We start from the raw sequence: 20,082 nt of genomic DNA, 5'->3' as shown, positions 1-20,082 counted from the left end.
AGAACCTCCTAACCATCCTGCTAAGTGTCTACGACACGATTTGGCCTTGAGTTGTTCTAAAGGCACTGCAAGGTGATGTATTCAAGCTTGGCTGAGGGCCAAAAGGGTTCTTGCTGCAGAGAGAGACAAGTGGTCACTTGCATGAAGTCTGGAAATTTACCTGGAATGGGCTTTCTAGGCCACCAGCCTTCTGGAGACTCCTGGAAATAGGGCTAAAGGGCAGTGAAGGCCATGAACTAGTGTGGCTCTTGGGCAGTCCTTAGCAGCTGCTGCTTCTTGCCTCTTGCCCATTCTTCATTCCTTTCTTGCATCAAGGGCCTTGATGTTGCCTGTGCCCCTCCTCCCAACTCTCCAGCACCTCCTGACTTTCCTTAAAAATCCTCCTTATCCTTTCACATCAATAGTCTAATTACCTTCTTTTTTATTGATTTGTTTCTCCTTAGAAGAGTCTCTGCACTTCATTCAACCAGAACTTTATGCTGTAAGAACAGAAAATATGGAGTCTGTTTTCTTTAGTTCTGAGGAAGATGAGATACTTACAATCGTTATCAGGCAAGGTGACTTGTCATGATGCAACCCATAATGGGCTAAATGAGAGTAAAAGAAGATAAAATGGCTAATTTTTTAGATCAAGGGAACATGCATTTTAAAGAAAATAAATTTATATTATTTGATAACTTATTTTTCATTTGAACAGTTTATCTTAAATGTATTTCCATTTTATTAAATGAAGGTCTACTTCATTTTTTTTTCTTTAATGACTGGATAGTGTTCTGTAGTATAGAGATATAATTATTTAGTCATTTACTGAGTGCTAAACACATAACCCCTAGTTTCTCTGCTATTATGTTTGTTGTATGTTTTCAGCTGATAATTTTATTAGATTTAGGGCTCTTCTAATTTTTTTTTTTTGTAATGCATTGTGACTGTGAGGGCAGGATTCTTAGCACAACATTACAATTTAGTTTGAGATCCCTTCAATTCTCACATCTCTCTGGATACTTAGCTAGATGGGCTGCGTGACTAATTTCCATTCTTCAGCCAGTTGCATCTATAAATTCTTAAATTTTGGGCTTTGTTAAAAAAAAAGACCACAACCAATTCTAACATAACATGGCAGAGTAAGTTCATAGTAGCTCCTAAAAGACTCTCATTTATATTCTAGTAAATTGCATTGGGATGTTTACCAGGAGTATGTTTGCAATCAACACTAGTTTAAATATCACAAAAAAAGAGAGAAGGAATGAACTGTATTCACCTGTTCTTAATCTTTTATTTCTGAATGGATGACTACACAGGTTATTTGTATAAACAGCCAAGTTTTAGAAATACTGCCAAGTTAAAGAGAAGATTTTCAAAGCAGTCAGAAAATAAAACAGGTTAATGACAAAGGAATGGCAATAACTCCAAGAGCAGATCTCTCAAAATCAGAAGCATGATACACTGGAAAATACCTTCAAAATGCTGACAGAAGATGGCTATTAAACTAGAATTGTAAGGAAACTACCTTTCAAGGATGAAGTTGAAACTAATGCTATAGAAGTTTATCCCCAACAGACCTTCAATTCTAAAGGATGTACCCCAGGAAGGAGCAAAACAATCTCAGAAGGAAGGTCAAGAGGCAAGAAGAGATAGTAAGCAAAGGGATTGGTAACACATGGGCAATCCAGGGGTGCCCTGGGTGGCTAAGTTGGTTAAGTGTCTGCCTTTGGCTGAGGTCATGATCCCAGGGTCCTAGGATCAAGCCTTGCATGGGGCTCTCTGCTCAGTGGGGATCCTGCTTTTCCCTCTCCCTATGCCTGCCACTCTGCCTACTTGTGCTCTCTCTCTGTCAAATAAATTAAAAAATATATTTTTAAAAAATATAAATAAATAAATATAAAAAAATATAAATAAATCTTGGCAGTAAACAGCCAATAATAGCAAGAGTATTAATAATGTCCTTTCCTTTTAAAGTCAGTATCTAAAACGTTGGCTAATGATAGCATGTAAGCCAGTAAAGTTTGATCTAAGTTACAATATTGTAATGTTTTTAAATTTTTCAGAAAGATGGTTAAGCCATAGATTAACCTCAGATTTAAAGTATGCATGGTAAAATTTCAAAGGTAAATACTACAGAATTATTTTTAAAAGGAGCATGTAACTTCCAAACCAATGGAAGGGAATATAGAATAAGAAAAAAACAAAACAACAAAAAAGAAGACACAAATTGAATCACCTTTCCCCACATACGAAAGTGGGGAAAAAGGAGAAAACAAATATAAAGTACACATTGAGATGGCAGAGTCAAGTCCTAATTCTAAAATATTATAAAAAATGTAAATGAAACTAACTCACTGATTAAAAAGCAGAGATTGTAAGATTGATACAAAGCCAGAATCCAGTCACATGTTTTTTTTGAAGAGACCAATTTAAACATGAGAGTCAAAGAAGTTTGAAAGTTAAGGATGGAAAAATATGTGGAGGAAAATCCTAACCAAAGATACTGTATGAATCTATGTTAATAACTGAAAAAAAGAGACTTTAAGGCAAGAAGCTTTTAGGGATAAAGAAGGGACACCTTAGGGACACCTGGGTGACTCAGTCAATTAAATTTTTGCCTTCAGCTCAGATCATGACCCTGGGGTCCTGGGATTGAGCCCTGTATCAGGCTTCCTGCTCAACTTCCTTCTCCCTCTGCTGCTCCCTTTACTTATGCTCTCTTGCTCTGTCAAATAAATAAATAAAATCTTTAAAAAATAATCAAAAAGGCTTTAAACCATAATAAAAGTTTTAATTAATTCCAGTATGATAAAATGATTCTGAACTTCCATGCATTTAACATTAAACGCATAAAGCAAGGATTGATAAAATGATAGAAATTGAACAATTCACTCCTGTAGTGATATTTCAATATATCTTTATCAATTATTGACAGGTCAAGGAGACAAAATATTACTTAATATATAGAAGATGCAAACAAAGTTGATTTAATTGACATATATAGAAATCTGTACCAAAAAACAAGAGAATATTTCTTTGCAAGCCCACATAGATAATAAAAAGTTAATCAAATATTGAGGTGCCTGGGTGGCTCAGTTGGTTAGAGTATCTGCCTTTGGCTCAGGCCATGATCTGGGGATCCTGGGATTGAGCAGGGAGCCTGTTTCTTCCTCTCCCTTTGCCCCTCCTCACTGCTTGTTTGTCTCTCAGATACATAAATAAAATCTTTAAAAAAATTAACCAAATATTAGGCCTAACACATATTTGCACAAATCCCAAGGAATTAGTATAATCAAGGTGTTATTCTTGGAGAAACAAACAAATAGTACTCTTACATATTTTAGCTATGATCATGTACTTCTGGCTATGTTAAAAATATACCTATCCTAGAGATGTATTTTGAATTATTTATGGATGGAATGACTAATGTTTAGAATTTGCTTTAAGTGTGAGAGAGGAGGAATATGGATGAAAAACTTTGGTTACATAGTGGTAATTTGTCATTGTTTGAATTCAGGTGATGAGTACATATTTTTGATATTATTCCTTCTTTTGTGCACACTTGAAAATATCCATTATAAAACATTAATTTATTTTTTAAATTTTTAAAAAAGATTTTATTTATTTATTCATGAGAGACTCACAGAGACAGGCAGAGACATAGGCGGAGGGAGCCTGATGTGAGACTCGATCCCAGACCCCAGGATCATGCCCTGAGCTGAAGGCAGACACTCAACTACTGAGCCACCCAGGTGTGCCTAAAACATTAATTTAAAAATACTATCTACTGAGATAGTCTTGCCATTTTTCACCTTTAATCTGCTAATGTTGGAATTACAGGAATAGATTTTTCTAATATTAAGCTTTCCACACATTTCTAAGATAAATTCTAATGACTCATATTATCATACGTTACATATTTATTATCTGTTTATATTTGTCAATACTTTTAATTTGTATTTTTTCCAGTTATTTTCATGAATGAAATTTCTCTTTAATTTCCCTTTCTTAACTGGTTAATTATTATTTTTAGTTTTATTTTATGTTTTTAAAATTTTAATTCCATTGTAATTAACACACAATGTTATATTAGTTTCGGGTGTACAATATAGTGATTCAATAAGTCTATGTATTACTCAGTGCTCATCATGATAAGTGTACTCTTAATCTTCACTTATTTCACCCATCCACCTCCTCTCAGGTGACCATCAGTTTGTTCTCTAAGGTAAGCGTTTGCTTTTTGGTTTGTCTCTTGTTTTTTGTTTGTTTTGTTTCTCTTAAATTCCACATATGAGAGAAATCATAGGGTATTTGTCTTTCTCTGACTTATTTCACTTAGCATTATACCCTCTAGCTCCATCCATGTTGTTGCAAATGGCAATATTTTATTCTTTTTTATGGCTGAAAATGCTCCGTTATGTGCAAATCCCTTGACCATTTTTAAATTAGTATTACTCTTTTTATTGTTGAGTTGTAACTTATTTTTAATATATTCTCAATGCTATCTCTTTTTTGGATAAATTATATATTTATGGTATATATATCATAATATAATAAGATAATATTATACATAATATTACATAATATATGATATTATATTATAATATCATAATATATCATAATATAATAATATACATAATATATATCACATATATATATTCCATTCTGTGGTTGTCTTTTCCATTTCATTTGTGGAAAACTTTGTGGTCTTTGAAAAAGGTTTTGGTATTGATAAAGTCCAATTTATTTTTTTCTTTGATTGCTGTGCTTTTGGTATGATCTCGAAGAAACAGTTGCATAGTCCAAGATCACCAAAATTTTGCTCATATTTTCTAAGAGTTTATAGTTTTAGCTTTTACACTTAGGTCTTTGATCCATTTGAGTTAGTATTTTAATATGTGCATATTCTTTTGCATGTGGCTATCCAGTGGTCCTAGCACTATGCTGCCATTGGATGGTCTTAGTATTATTGTTGAAAATCAATTGCCCATGGATGTCTGGGTTTTTTTGCCTGAACTCTCAGTTCTATTTCATTGATATCCATCCATTTTTAAAGAAATCTGTGTTAAATCTTCTAATGTGATTTTGTACTGATCATTTCTCTTTATATACTGACAAAATAATATATATTAAAATGGGATTGTGTTCATTAATCAAAGAGTACAACCTGTGGCTGATAAAGCCTTGAATGCATGAGAATTTGCAGCAGTGGGAAAGAGGGGACATAGGTGGTGTGCATGATCATATTTATTGCCAAGAGGAGCAGCAGCTGGAGGCAGCATAGTGACTGGGGTCCCAGCTGTAAGTTGAGTGCAGGCTGCAGGTGCTCAGGGAACACTGTGTTGCCACTGCAGAAGTAGGTGCCTGAATGTTCAGTCTCAGAGGCTGAAATGGTCAAGAAGCTGTCCGTTCTTGTTCCACTGAACTGAGCAGTCAGTTTTCCATCTCGGGTCAATTCCCCAGCCTTATATAAGGCTATCACGAGGACAAGGCCCTCCACAGGATCCTGCTTGAACCATTGAAAAGTGTTGAGTGTACTCGAGGAATTGCAGCTCATGGAGACATCCTCTCCTTCCTGAATGGACACAGACCTAGGATTCTGATTCAGCTGCTGGCCACTCACCCCTGTTTAGAAAGACAAAAGAAGGTATTCAAAATCATTTTTAGATCACCTTTGTCAGAACCATGATAGACACTAACTCCCCAGACCTACTGCTGTGCTTTTTCTTTTCCTCTCTCTCTCTCACTAGCTTTTCTCCTTCTGTTTCTTTCTTTTCATGGACCTAGATAAGACCTCACATCTTGCCCTCACAGAATTTCCACCCCTTTAGAATTCTCTGAGACTCAGAAACCCCTAAGACTCACATGTCAGCTGCATGCACAGGAATATTAATAAACCTTCAAGGAGCATGGTCATCACAAGTCCTTCAGCAAAAAATTATTTCCTAAAAGGATTTTTGCTTCAAGAAACTCCTCTTAGCTTAGAGTAACACTATAAATACCACCGTGATGTGAAAATATCTGTTCTGTGTATCAGCCAATCTGATCTCTAACTGGAGGTTTCTCTGAGTTTTGAGCCAATCTTGAAGGTTAACTTTGAATGGAGACACTGCCCCCTTATGACTAGTCACTAGATTGCTGTTCCTTCATGCCACTCTTGGAGAGTTGTAAAAATAATCCAATTTCTCCCATTCATTTGATGAACCCTTATTGAGTACCCATTGTCTGCTAGGGAAATATAAAGACATGAACAAGACAGACAGGAACTCTTCACCTGGGCACCTTATAATATCTCCCTGGAAAATCAGTGAGAGCCAGACAGGATTAAGCATGGTGAATTGAAGACATATTTTTTCTCTGTGCCTTTTTCAGAATCCACTGAAATAAAAGTAAATTTTTTAAGAAAATTATGAACCCCCAAAGAATATAAAGATGTTATGTTTATGTTTATTATCCCATAAGATGTTTTGGGAACTGAAAGTGAATGGACAACTGGTAACTGGTTTAGCAGCCTGAAGAAAAGTAAGTCCTAAGGACTCGCAGAGGAAAATGCCAACAAAAATCCAGGTGCTCTGAAAGTCTCAAGAACTTGTACCACAGCAGATCAGGGTAAGGGGTTCAGGGTAAGGGGATTTCAAACAGAATATATCAGGTCTAAAGGAAAATAGTATAAAGTACAGTTATACTCTCAGATTTCACATCCTGACCTGGAAAAATCAGGTGTCCATGCCTTTCCATTAGATTTTGTGGGGGGGAGGGGCGAAAGCCCTTTTTTTCTGAAGATATGGAATAAAGACACATATAAGAGTCTGGGATACCAGGCTCAGCTGAGAGTGAGTACTTAAAAACTAGAGCTGTCCTCCTTTGCTCAGATCCCAGATTTATATCCCACTAAGTATGAATGAGCATCTGGGATCACTAGGCATTTGAGAAGATTACCTTAACATGACAGGCAGAGACAGGAAAAAAAAAAAAAGAAAAGGACCCTGATGGAGACAAAAATACTAATAACCCGACATTCTCTCTCTCTTCTTTCTTTTTCTTTCTTTCTTTCTTTCTTTCTTTCTTTCTTTCTTTCTTTCTTTCTTGCAAGCTCTATATCTAACATGCAGCTTGAACTCAGAACCCTGAGATCAGAAGTCATACGGTCTACCAACTGAGCCAGCCAGGTGCCTTCTTTCTTTTTTAATGACTCTGCAATATTTTATTGAAGTAATACATTTTTAAAAAGCAAACAATAAACAAAAAGCCAAGACATTCTGTTTGGATAAAAACAAATTTGCATTAATTTGGTGCTCTCTTCATGGAATGTGGGAGGCACAGAAATGACGTATCATTGGATCTACTCCCCCCTTGTGATCATCATGGTTGCTGCTGCAGTCTCCCTGATGATGAGCAGCTGTTCCAGTCTCCATGAGGTCCTGCTGTCTCAGCCTTGAGAGTGTCCCCATTTTCTTGAGAATTCTGGCAGTCTATTTCTGTCCCATAACAGAGTATAGGCCAGGCAGTAGTGTATAAAGGATGCCACTATGCATTGGGATAAACATGGCATACATTTCTGGATCATGAATTAAAAGCTTTTCTTTCTTCTTTCTTTCTTTCTTTCTTTCTTTCTTTCTTTCTTTCTTTCTTTCTTTCTTTCTTTCTTTCTTTCTTTCTTTCTTTTCTTTCTTTCTTTCTTTCTTTCTTTCTTTCTTTCTTTCTTTCTTTCTTTCTCTTTCTTTCTTTCTTTCTTCTTTCTTTTCTTTCTTCTTTTCTTTCTTCTTTCTTTCTTTCTTTCTTTCATTCATTCATTCTTTCTTTCTTTCTTTCTTTGTATATTGAAACAAATGAGGGCATACAGAATAGAATGTAACACATGAATTTTAAAGATAGAACATGAAACTTCAAAGAGATATCATATATATGGGAGACCACATCTCACAGACCTGCAAGAATACAGCCTCACTCTCCTGGCTGTTAGCAGGAATTTGTAGGGAAATTTTTTAAAACACTGAGTTTAATGAGAAGACTCATATCTGTCTTAAGTGTGCAAACTACAACAACCTAAGAAATACAGTTGCTATGTATTCTAACTTAATTGTTTGGATGATCTTCTAAGTAGAATTACTATGCCAGAAAACCAAGGGTAGCAAATGGCTTTAGTGAGCTTGTATGGAAAGAAAGCTCTGCCATAAAAGGATGGATTATTACTATTTAGAGTTAGGGAAGAAGGAAGATGCCAATCAGGAACCCCAACAAAACAAAATGAGGTAAATATGAGGGGCCACCACTTTTAAGTGCAGGAAACTGGCACAGCTCTAGGGCTGCATCCATTGTTCCAGGGAAGAGATTTTCAACTCAGTCACAAAGGTCTAGTTCAGTTCCCTGGTAGTCAGGGGTGTAGTTACCTTTTTCCATCATTTTCTTTTAGGCATTTTGCAGAAATGAGTGCAAAGCACAACCTGCCTCCTGACTTCAGGTTGGTGGGCAGTGACCATGAGAAACTGTGTTCAGAGTCACCTACTGAAAGGAAGCAGGCAAGGTGCAGATGCACCATGTGATAGGCAAGTGGCCTCTATGTCTCTGGGATGGCTGTGGCCTCCAATGTGCTGTCCCAGGATTCAAATTCTTAAAAGCATTCCTTGATGGGAATTTCTTCTCACTCTCAGTTTTTTTCATAAGTAAAATGCAGATAATCATATAATTCTATGGCCATTCTATACCTTCTATTGTATTAACTCTAAGTGGATATGATGCCCTTAATTCTATGCATCCCAAACACCCATCACAATGATTGTATGGAGATGGTGTCTGGGATAACAGACGCTACAACTTATTGTGTGCAGTGTCAAGCAATAGAATCTCTGTCCTTGTTCTTTTCTGGATCGCATTATCCTTGTAAACAAATTGAGTAATGATTTATTTTTAAATAAATGCTTGCAGTATGGTGCCAGCACCCTGCCCACGGGAACTGCCTTACACCCTTGCAGATGGCCTACATTATGGTTTAGTGGTATTGGAAGCAGCATTTGCCTTCAAACATCCTTCCTCTCCAACTGTCACTGTAAGTGAAAGCACACTAGTTGAGATGATTTCCATTGAATGTCCTCCAACATTCCTTTTTCAAATATAAGCAATCCAGGGGGAGCCAATCAAGAATGTCGCATCGAGATGTGAGTTAGGGTAGGAACCACTCCATTTTGGAGATTGAGCTGGGAAATGGATATGGAATCAATGAAGTGGGAGAAGATTTTGGAAAGCAATTTGGTGACCAGAAACATTAGGCTTTGGGTGGGCAAAAGGGTATTAAAAGGTCACGGAGTACCACTAGGAGTGGGGGAAAAAAGCAGGGGCGGCCGACAGGATTGGGAATCAAATAAAGATGCCAGGATGGGGAAGAATTAAGGACAAAATCCTTGTATGCTCCACGTGGCTCTAAGAGCTTATCTCTTATCAAGGATAGTGGACAAGACAAATGAAAAAAAAGTCTGCAAGACGAGCTCTGCCACAGGACTGTATAGAATTTGTTTCTTTCTGAAGCAACATGAGAGGTGAGGGGCCAACTGGGTGTGGCTGCAGCCAATGGGCAGTGTGAACCGATGAGGCCATGTTGCTAAAGTAACAGGCAGTCTGAGATGGGCTTGTCCCTCTCTCACTTTCTCTCTCTCTCTCTTCCACCTATCCATCCATTTGTCTATCTCTATGTTGATGATATAAACTTAGGAAAAAGCATTGCCCTGACTCTTCCTAGTGTGACAATACTGCTGTCCCAGTACTTATGGTTCAATCCTAAAATGCCACAAGGAATCTACTATGTGACTCAGATTTTCTTTCTATTAACAAGCTGAGTGAGTAGCAGAAGGGAAAGAGTTCCCTTGGAACAATAAAGGCACAAGATCTGTGCACAGTGAATGCAAAAATCATTGAAATTCATGATATTCTTGTCCTGGCTTGAGGTTCCACCTACTAGAAAGTAATAATTACCCAGACAAAAAGTCAAATGAAATTTGGAAATAAACGTAAGAGCTTTCCTTACTCTCACTCCAGACCTTCCTTCTTTGTGTTCTGTTTTTTTTTTTTTTTTTTGGTTTGTTGGTTTTGTTTGTTTGTTTGTTTTTTTGTATATATATTTTTATTGGAGCTCGATTTGCCAACATATAGCATAACAGCCAGTGCTCATCCCGTCAAGTGCCCCCCTAAGTGCCTGTCACCTAGTCACCCCAAACCCGCCCACCTCCCCTTCCACTACCCCTTGTTCGTTTACCAGACTTAGGAGTCTCTCATGTTCTGTCACCCTCACTGATATTTCCCACTTATTTTCTCTCCTTTCCCCTTTTTTCCCTTTCACTATTTTTTATATTCCCCAAATGAATAAGACCATATAATGTTTGTCCTTCTCTGATTGACTTACTTCACTCAGCGTAATACCCTCCAGTTCCATCCACATCAAAGAAAATGGTGGGTATTTGTCATTTCTAATGGCTGAGGAATATTCCATTGTATACAATGACCACAGCTTCTTTATCCATTCATCTGTCGATGGACACCGAGGCTCCTTCCACAGTTTGGCTATTGTGGACATTGCTGCTATAAACATCGGGGTGCAGGTGTCCCGGCGTTTCACTGCATCTGTATCTTTGGGGTAAATCCCCAGCAGTGCAATTGCTGGGTTGTAGGGCAGGTCTATTTTTAACTCTTTGAGGAACCTCCAGACAGTTTTCCAGAGTGGCTGCACCAGTTCACATTCCCACCAACAGTGCAAGAGGGTTTCCCTTTCTCCGAATCCTTTCCAACATTAGTTGTTTCCTGTCTTGTTAATTTTCATCATTCTCTCTGGTGTGAGGTGGTATTACATTGTGGTTTTTTAAAACATATTTTTATTTATTTATTCATGAGAGACAGAGAGGGAGAGGGAGAGACACAAGCAGAGGGAGAGGCAGGCTCCATGCAAGGAGCCTGACATGGGACTCGATCCCGGGACTCCAGGATCACACCCTGGGCTGAAGGTAGGCGCTAAACCACTGAGCCACACAGGGATCCCCTCATTGTGGTTTTTATTTGTATTTCCCTGATGGCCAGTGATGCGGAGCATTTTCTCGTTTGCTTGTTGGCCATGTCTATGTCTTCCTCTGTGAAATTTCTGTTTATGTCTTTTGCCCATTTCAGGATTTGATTGTTTGTTTCTTTGCTGCTGAGTTTAATAAGTTCTTTATAGATCTGAATACTAGCCCTTTATCTGATAGGTCATTTGCAATATCTTCTCCCATTCTGTAGGTTGTCTTTTAGTTATGTTGACTGTTTCTTTTGCTGTGCAGACACTTTTTGTCTTGAAGTCCCAATAATTCATTTTTTCTTTTGTCTCCCTTGCCTTCATATATGTATCTTGCAAGAAGTTGCTGTGGCCAAGTTCAAAAAGGGTGTTGCCTGTGTTCTCCTCTAGGATTTTGATGGATTCTTGTCTCATATTTAGATCTTTCATCCATTTTGAGTTTATCTTTGTGTATGGTGTAAGAGAGTGGTCTAGTTTCATTCTTCTGCTCGTGGCTGTCCAATTTCCCAGCACCATTTATTGAAGAGACTGTCTATTCCAGTGGAGAGTCTTTCCTGCTTTGTCCAATATTAGTTGACCATAGAGTTGAGGGCCAATTTCTGGGTTCTCCATTCTATTCCATTGATCTATGTGTCTGTTTTTGTGCCAGTACCACACTGTCTTGATGACCACAGGTTTGTAGTACAACCTGAAATCTGGCATTGTGATGCCCCCAGCTCTGGTTTTCTTTTTTAATATTCCCCTGGCTATTCAGGGTCTTTTCTGATCCCACACAAATCTTTTTTTTTTAATTCTTTTTATTTTTATTTATTTATGATAGTCACACACACACACACACACACACACAGAGAGAGAGAGAGAGAGAGGCAGAGACACAGGGAGAGGGAGAAGCAGGCTCCATGCACCGGGAGCCCGATGTGGGATTCGATCCCGGGTCTCCAGAATCACGCCCTGGGCCAAAGGCAGGAGCCAAACCGCTGCGCCACCCAGGGTTCCCCCACACAAATCTTAAGATGATTTGTTCCAACTCTCTGAAGAAAGTCCATGGTATTTTGATAGGGATTGCATTGAATGTGTAAATTGCCCTGGGTAACATTGACATTTTCACAACATTAATTCTCCCAATCCAGGAGCATGGAATATTTTTCCATCTCTTTGTGTCTTCCTCAATTTCTTTCAGAAGTGTTCTATAGTTTTGAGGGTATAGATCCTTTACCTCTTTGGTTAGGTTTATTCCTAGGTATCTTCCGCTTTTGGGTGCAATTGTAAATGGGATTGACTCCTTGATTTCTCTTTTTTCAGTCTCATTGTTAGTGTATAGAAATGCCACTGACTTCTGGGCATTGATTTTGTATCCTGCCACACTGCCAAATTGCTGTATGAGTTCTAGCAATCTTGGGGTGGAGGCTTTTGGGTTTTCTATGTACAGTATCATGTCATCTGCGAAGAGGGAGAGTTTGACTTCTTCTTTGCCAATTGGAATGCCTTTTATTTCTTTTTGTTGTCTGATTGCTGAGGCTAGGACTTCTAGTACTATGTTGAATAGCAGTGGTGAGAGTGGACATCCCTGTTTTGTTCCTGATCTTAGGAGAAAGCCTCTCACTGTTTCCCCATTGAGAATGATATTTGCTGTGGGCTTTTCGTAGATGGCTTTTAAGGTGTCGAGGAATGTTCCCTCTATCTCTACACTCTGAAGAGTTTGGATCAGGAATGGATGCTGTATTTTGTCAAATGCTTTCTCTGCATCTATTGAGAGGATCCTATGGTTCTTGTTTTTTCTCTTGTTGATATGATCTATCACATTGATTGTTTTACGAGTGTTGAACCAGCCTTGCATCCTGGGAATAAATCCCACTTGGTCCTGGTGAATAATCTTCTTAATCTACTGTTGGATCCTATTGGCTAGTATCTTGTTGAGAATTTTTGCATTTGTGTTCATCAGGAATATTGCTCTACAATTCTCCTTTTTGGTGGGGTCTTTGTCTGGTTTTGGAATTAAGGTGATGCTGGCCTCATAGAACGAGTTTGGAAGTACTCCATCTCTTTCTATCTTTCTGATCAGCTTTAGTAGAATAGGTATTGCTTCTTCTTTAAACATTTGATAGAATTCCCCTGGGAAGCCATCTGGCCCTGGACATTTGTGTCTTGGGAGGTTTTTGTTGCCTGCTTCAATTTCCTCCCTGGTTATTGGCTGGTTCAGGTTTTCTATTTTTTCCTGTTCCATTTTTGGTAGTTTGTGGTTTTCCAGAAATGCGTCCATTTCTTGTAATTGCCTAATTTATTGGCGTATAGCTGCTCATAATATGTTTTTAAAATGGTTTGTATTTCCTTGGTATTGGTTGTGATTTCTCCTTTTTCATTTGTGATTTTATTAATTAGAGTCTTTTTTGTTTTTAATAAGGCTGGCTAATGGTTTATCTATCTTATTAATTCTTTCAAAGAACCAGCTCCTGATTTTGTTGATCTGTTCTACAGTTCTTCTGGTCTCTATTTCATTGAGTTCTGCTTGAATCTTTATTAACTCTCTTCTTCTGCTTCATGTAGGTTTCATTTGCTTCTTTCTCCAGTTCCTTCAGGTGCAAGGTTAGCTTGTGAATTTGAGTTTTTCCAATTTTTTGAGGGATGCTTGTATTGCAATGTATTTCTCTCTTAGGACTGCTTTTGCTGTATCCCAAAGATTTTGAAAGGTTGTATCTTCATTTTCATTAGTTTCCATGAATCTTTTTAGTTCTTCTCTAATTTCCTGGTTGACCCTTTCATCTTTTAGCAGAATTGTCTTTAATGTCCACGTGTTTGAATTTCTTCCTAATTTCTTCTTGTGATTGAGTTCAAGTTTCAAAGCATTATGGTCTGAAAATATTCAGGGGACAATCCCAATGTTTTGGTTTGGTTAAGACCTGATTTGTGACCCAGTATGTGGTCTATTCTGGAAAAAGTTCCATGTTCACTTGAAAAGAATGTGCATTCAGTTCATTTGGATGTAAAGTTCTGTAAACATGTGTGAAATCCATCTGGTCCAGTGTGTCATTTAAAGCTCTTGTTTCTTTGGAGATGTGCTTAGAAAATCTGTCACTTGCAGAAAGCACTGTGTTGAAGTCTCCCAGTATTAGTATTATTATCTAAGTATGTCTTTACTTTGGTTATTAATTTATTGATATACTTGGCAGCTCCCACTTTAGGGGCATAAATATTCATGATTGGTAGGTCCTCTTGTTGGATAGACACTTTATGATATAGTGTCCCTCTTCATCTCTTCTAAAGTCTTTGAGGTAAACTTTAATTTATCCTATATGAGGATTGCTACCCCAGTTTTCTTTTGAGGACCATTTGAATGGTAAATGGTCCTCCAACCTTTCATTTTCAGGCTATAGGTGTCTTAGGTCTAAATTGAGTCTCTTGTAGACAGCAAATAGATGGATCTTGTTTTTTTATCCGTTCTGAAACCCTGCATCTTTTGATGGGATTATTTAGCCCATTCAAGTTCAGAGTAGCTTTTTTTTTTTCATTTAAGACAGGGAATACTTTATTCAAACCCATCAGAGAAATGGACAGCTTGGGTCTGTAACAAAGCATTGTGTTTTAAAGCATAGGTCAGTAATTGTATATGAGAGTATAAACTGCTACTACAAATTAACTGATCAGAGCACAACTTTTCAATGTTCAAAACAGAATAAGCTTCCCTGCAAAAGCAGCACCTTTGTGACATTTTTAACTTTAGTATTCTTTTCCTTCATCTTCACCCTCTCCTTCAACAGAATCCACACCAACCTCCTCATAATCCTTCTCCAGGGCAGCCATGTCCTCACGGGCCTCAGAAAACTCTCCTTCCTCCATGCCTTCACCCACATACCAGTGAACAAAGGCATGCTTGGCATACATCAGGTCAAACTTGTGGTCCAGGTGAGTCCAGGCCTCAGCAATGGCTGTGGTGTTGCTCAGCATGCACACAGCTTGCTGTAGTTTGGCCAGGTCTCCACCAGGTACCACAGTGTGAGGCTGGTAATTAATGCCTACTTTGAAGCCAGTGGGGCACCAGTCCACAAACTGGATGGTACGCTTGGTCTTGATGGTGGCAATGGAAGCATTGACATCTTTGGGAACCACATCACCATGGTACAACAGGCAGCAAGCCATGTATTTACCATGGCGAGGGTCACATTTCACCATCTGGTTGGCTGGCTCAAAGCATGCATTGGTGATCTCTGCTACAGAAAGCTGTTCATGGTAGGCTTTCTCAGCAGAGATGACAGGGGCATATGTGGCCAGAGGGAAGTGGATGCAGGGATAGGGCACCAGGTTGGTCTGGAACTCCATCAGATCCACATTCAGGGCTCCATCAAATCTGAGGGAAGCAGTGATGGAGGACACAATCTGACCTATCAGCCTGTTTAGATTAGTGTAGGTTGGGTGCTCAATATCGAGGTTTCTATGACAGATGTCATAGATGGCCTCGTTGTCTACCATGAAGGCACAATCAGAGTGCTCCAGGGTGGTGTGGGTGGTGAGGATGGAGTTGTAGGGCTCTAAACAGCTGTGGACACCTGGGGGGGAGGGTAGATGGAGAGCTCTAGCTTGGACTTCTTGCCATAATCGACAGAGAGACGTTCCATCAGCAGGGATATTAACCCAGAACCGGTTCCCCCTCCAAAGCTGTGGAAAACCAAGAAGCCCTGAAGACCCGTGCACTGGCCAGCCAGTTCCTGAATTTGGTCCAAGACAAGGTCAATGATCTCCTTGACAATGGTGTTGTGCCCTTGGGCATAGTTATTGGCAGCATCTTGCCTGTGATGAGCTGCTCAGGGTGGAGGAGCTGGCGGTAGGTGCCATTGCAAACTTCATCAATGACTGTGGGCTCCAGGTCTACAAACACTGCCCTGGGCACATGCTTGCCAGTGCCCATCTCACTGAAGAAGGTGTTGAAGGAGTCATCTCCTCCCCTAATGGTCTTGTCACTTGGCATCTGGCCATCGGGCTGAATGCCGTGTTCCAGGCAATAGAGCTCCCAGCAGGCATTGCCGATCTGTACACCTGCCTGGCCAACGTGGGTCGAGATACCCTCACGCATGGTTGCTGCTTGGCGGCTGCTGGGCGGATGGCGAAGAAGAGGAGAGGTTGTTGCTTCTTACAGCGTGACTCTTAGGCAGTCGATGTAAGAGAATCTCCAGAGTAATTATTGAAATATATGAGTTTAGTGTCATCATAGTACCTATTCAGTCCCTGTTTTGTGGATTATTTCTTTGGGCTTCCTCTCTTTTACAGAGCCCCCCTTAATATTTCTTGCAGAGCTGGTTTGGTGGTCACATATTCTTTCAGTTTCTGCCTGTCTTGGAAACTCTTTATCTCTCCTATTCTGAATGAGAGCCTTGCTGGATAGAGTATTCTTGGCTGCATGTTCTTCTCATTTAGGACCCTGAATATATCCTGCCAGCCCTTACTGGCCTGCCAGGTCTCTGTGGTGAGGTCTGCTATTAACCTAATACTTCTCCCCATACAGGTTAGGGATCTCATCTCTTGCTGCTTTAAGGATCTTCTTTATCTTTGGAATTTGCAAGTTTCACTATTAAATGTTGGGGTGTTGAATGGTTTTTATTGATTTTGGGGGGGGGAATCTTTCTATCTTCTGGATCTGAATACCTGTTTCCCTCCCCATATTAGGGATATTCTCAGCTATGATTTGTTCAAATATGCTTTCTGGTCCTCTGTCCCTTTCGGCACCCTCTGGAACCCCAATTAAACGTTAATTAAAAGGAAAGAGTTTTCCTTCTGAGGCTGTCATTTATTTCCCTTAGCCTTTCCTAACGGTCTTTTAGATGTTTTTCTCTTTTTCCCTCAGCTTCCTTCCTTGCCATCAACTTGTCTTCCAGGTCACTCACTTGTTCTTCTAGTTCATTAACCCTTTTCGTTAGGACCTCCAGTTTGGATTGCATCTCATTTAATTGATTTTTAATTTCAGCCTGATTAGATCTAAATTCTGCAGTCATGAAATCTCTTGAATCCATTATATTTTTTTCCAGAGCCACCAGTAGCTTTATAATTGTGCTTCTGAATTGGCTTTCTGACATCGAATTGTAATCCAAATTTTTTAAGTCTGTGGGAGAGAGTACTGTTTCTGATTCTTTCTTTTTTTTAATTTTTTAAAATTTATTTATGATAATAACACACACAGAGAGAGAGAGAGAGAGAGAGAGGCAGAGACATAGGCAGAGGGAGAAGCAGGCTCCATGCACTGGGAGCCCGACGTGGGATTCGATCCCGGTCTCCAGGATCGCGCCCTGGGCCAAAGGCAGGCGCTAAACTGCTGCGCCACCCAGGGATCCCTGATTCTTTCTTTTGTGGTGAGTTCTTCTTTCTAGTCATTTTGCTCAGTGTACAGTGGCTAAAAATGAGTTGTACTTGTTAGAAGCGCAAACTCTTCTCACTGTAGCATTCCAGCTGTTCTCTCTTTAAATATCAGGTTGAATTCATAGATTTTCAGGATGATTTGAAAGTTATCTAGGTAAGTTGGTGGGGACAGGTGACTTGGGGACCCTACTCCTCCGCCATCTTGCCCTGCCCCCCACCACCAATCTTTTTTTTTTTTTTTTCAGTGAGACTACTGTATCTTCCTCAAGCTTCTCTTGAAAGAAAAGAAACTCTTCTGCATCCTCTGGCAAGTGGCCCATCCACCGCTCAGGAGCCCTGTGTCAGCAGAGCATCTGCAGCTGCATGTTTGAGGACAGCCTGCCTAGGCCTGGAGATCACAGTGTGTCTGCTGCACAGAAGTAGATGCCTGAGTCGCTGGACTGGGAGGCTGTGATATGCAGGGAACTTTGCTGCTTCTTCTCATTTAACGTGGCAGTGGTTTTTTCATGACTCTTTTCCCCATTCTCCCATAATATCATCAAGGATATTAGACCTTCACTATTTTTTTGCCTGTACCAGTGTAGGGCATACACAGGCTTTGATGAATGGCAGTTTATGGTGAAATTTTCTCCTTCTTGGATGATCAGAGACTGTGGACTCTGCTCCAGTTCTTGGCTACTGACCCCTGTTCAAAAAGACAATGTAAAGAAAACGCCAAGCCTAAGATCTTCATGCTCATGGTAGGTATGGTTTTTCTCACCTGCCTCTTCACTTCCCCCTGAGGCAGCAACATTATCCCTTCAACACAGAATATTGTATTGTCTATCTTTTCAACATGTATCTGGCTCTCAAATGGGCCTCCATGGGACAGAAGAAGACTGAATCCCTGCCCTCAGGAAGCTGTCATCATCCCCTGACTCTCTACACTAACCCCATACTTACAGGCTGCCTGCAACTCTAATATCCCTATGAGAACTTGCAGGAGAGTCTCCATCTTCTGGTTCCTCAGAAGGCAGCTGGATCAGGAGTTCTCGAATGAGCTTCCCCAGCACAGGTTACTTGAGCTCAGCGGGGTCTCACTGGTGCAGGGCACTGCACCAATCTGAGAGATCACACCTGGTTTCCTGTTCCTCCAGTGCTGCAGACCTAAACTCAAATACTTTTTGAACACTGCCACCTTTTGGCTAGACTGAGAAATACTGAATAATGGAAGGCTTCTAGAATTAGTTTGTATAAATGAGGTACATTTATTTATTGCAACAAGTATGGTATTTATTATCGGATATTGAAAATACCCTACTATTGCATGCTTGAAACAGTTTCCTCTTTGTAATTAAAATAAAGTGAAAAATTCTGCTCTCTAAAATACTGGGTAATTGTTTTTCAACATTTAGTTCTGCCTACTTTTGATTTGAGTCTTATAAAACACTACTTTATTGAGGCATACTCAATATGATGTATAATAAACTGCATATATTTATGATGAACTATTTGATAATTTTTGACATGGACATACAAATGTGAAATCATGATCAAAATCTAGATAATGAGCATATGCACTATCTTAGGCTCCTTTGTGGCCTACTCAGTTTTAGAATTATGTCCTCACATCTAGATCTATGATCTATCTGGAATCAATTTTTTTATCGGTGCGAGCTAAGGGTTAAGGTTTATATTTTTGAATATGGCTATCAACTATTCAAGCATGATTTGTTGAGAAGGTTAATTTTTCCTCATTGAATTGTTATGGTACTTTTATTGAAAATCAACTAATCAAAAAAAAAAAGAAAATCAACTAATCATATATAGGAGTCTATTTTTGGACATTTTATTGTGTTCCAAGGTTATATTTGTCTATCTTTATATCAATCCCATTGTTTCTCAAATATTATATTTTCATAAAAACAACATCAGTACTGTTGGTTCCTCCAATTTGTTATTCCTTTCAAAATGTTTTCACTAACATAGTCCCCTTTAATTTTCATGCATATTTGATGATGCTTCTGTCAGTTTCTACAAAACTTTCTGCTGGGATTTTTATTGGCTTTATACTGAATCTGTAAATCAATTTGGAGAGAATTAAAATTTTATTTTTTAAAAGATTTATTTATTTATTTGAGAGAGAGAGAGAGAGAGAGAGAGAGAGAAAGAGTGGGAGGGACCAAAGGAGAGGGAAAGAGAACCCCAAACTGACTCTGCACTGTGTATAGGCCTAAAGTGGGGCTTGATCTCACAACCCTGAGATCATGACCTGAACTGAAGCCAAGGGTCAGCTGCCCAACTGACTGCATCAGCCAGGCACCCTAGAATTAACATTTTGACACGAGTCTTCTAATCCACGAGCATAATAATTCTATACTAATTTAGCTCTGAATTTTCTCTTGGAAATTTTTTATATCTTTTATTATTTAGATTTTTTAAAATAAATCTATTTTTTATTGGTGTTCAATTTACCAAAATACAGAATAACATGCAGTGCTCATCCCGTCAGGTGCCCCACTCGGTGCCCGTCACCCAGTCACCCCCACCCCCCGCCCTCCTCCCCTTCCACCACCCCTAGATCATTTCCCAGAGTTAGGAGTCTTTATGTACTGTCTCCCTTTCTGATATTTCCCACACATTTCTTCTCCCTTCCCTTCTATTCCTTTTCACTATTATTTATATTCCCCAAATGAATGAGAACATACACTGTTTGTCCTTCTCCGATTGACTTACTTCTTTCAGCA

At 39.2% G+C, this 20,082-nt stretch overlaps 1 long non-coding RNA gene and 1 pseudogene across 2 annotated transcripts; one reads left to right on the top strand and one right to left on the bottom strand.

The window, feature by feature from the left end:
- The first annotated feature begins 4,716 nt into the window (after window positions 1-4,716).
- On the top strand, window positions 4,717-19,083 carry LOC140639644 (uncharacterized). 2 transcript variants are annotated; one of them, XR_012036293.1, is made up of 3 exons: window positions 4,717-6,591; window positions 8,908-9,028; window positions 17,602-19,083. It is a non-coding gene; the product is annotated as an uncharacterized lncRNA (long non-coding RNA). The 2 variants fall into 2 exon arrangements; XR_012036294.1 differs by lacking the exon at window positions 4,717-6,591 and adding an exon at window positions 7,071-7,151.
- On the bottom strand, window positions 14,645-16,159 carry LOC140639634 (tubulin alpha-1A chain-like; annotated as a pseudogene).
- Window positions 19,084-20,082: the final 999 nt, after the last annotated feature.

Source organism: Canis lupus, chromosome 9 (assembly GCF_048164855.1).
Source record: "Canis lupus baileyi chromosome 9, mCanLup2.hap1, whole genome shotgun sequence".
In the NCBI taxonomy this organism is placed as follows: domain Eukaryota; kingdom Metazoa; phylum Chordata; class Mammalia; order Carnivora; family Canidae; genus Canis; species Canis lupus.
The sequence above is the reverse complement of the archived record's forward strand: the minus strand, read 5'-3'. Positions and strand labels throughout refer to the sequence as shown.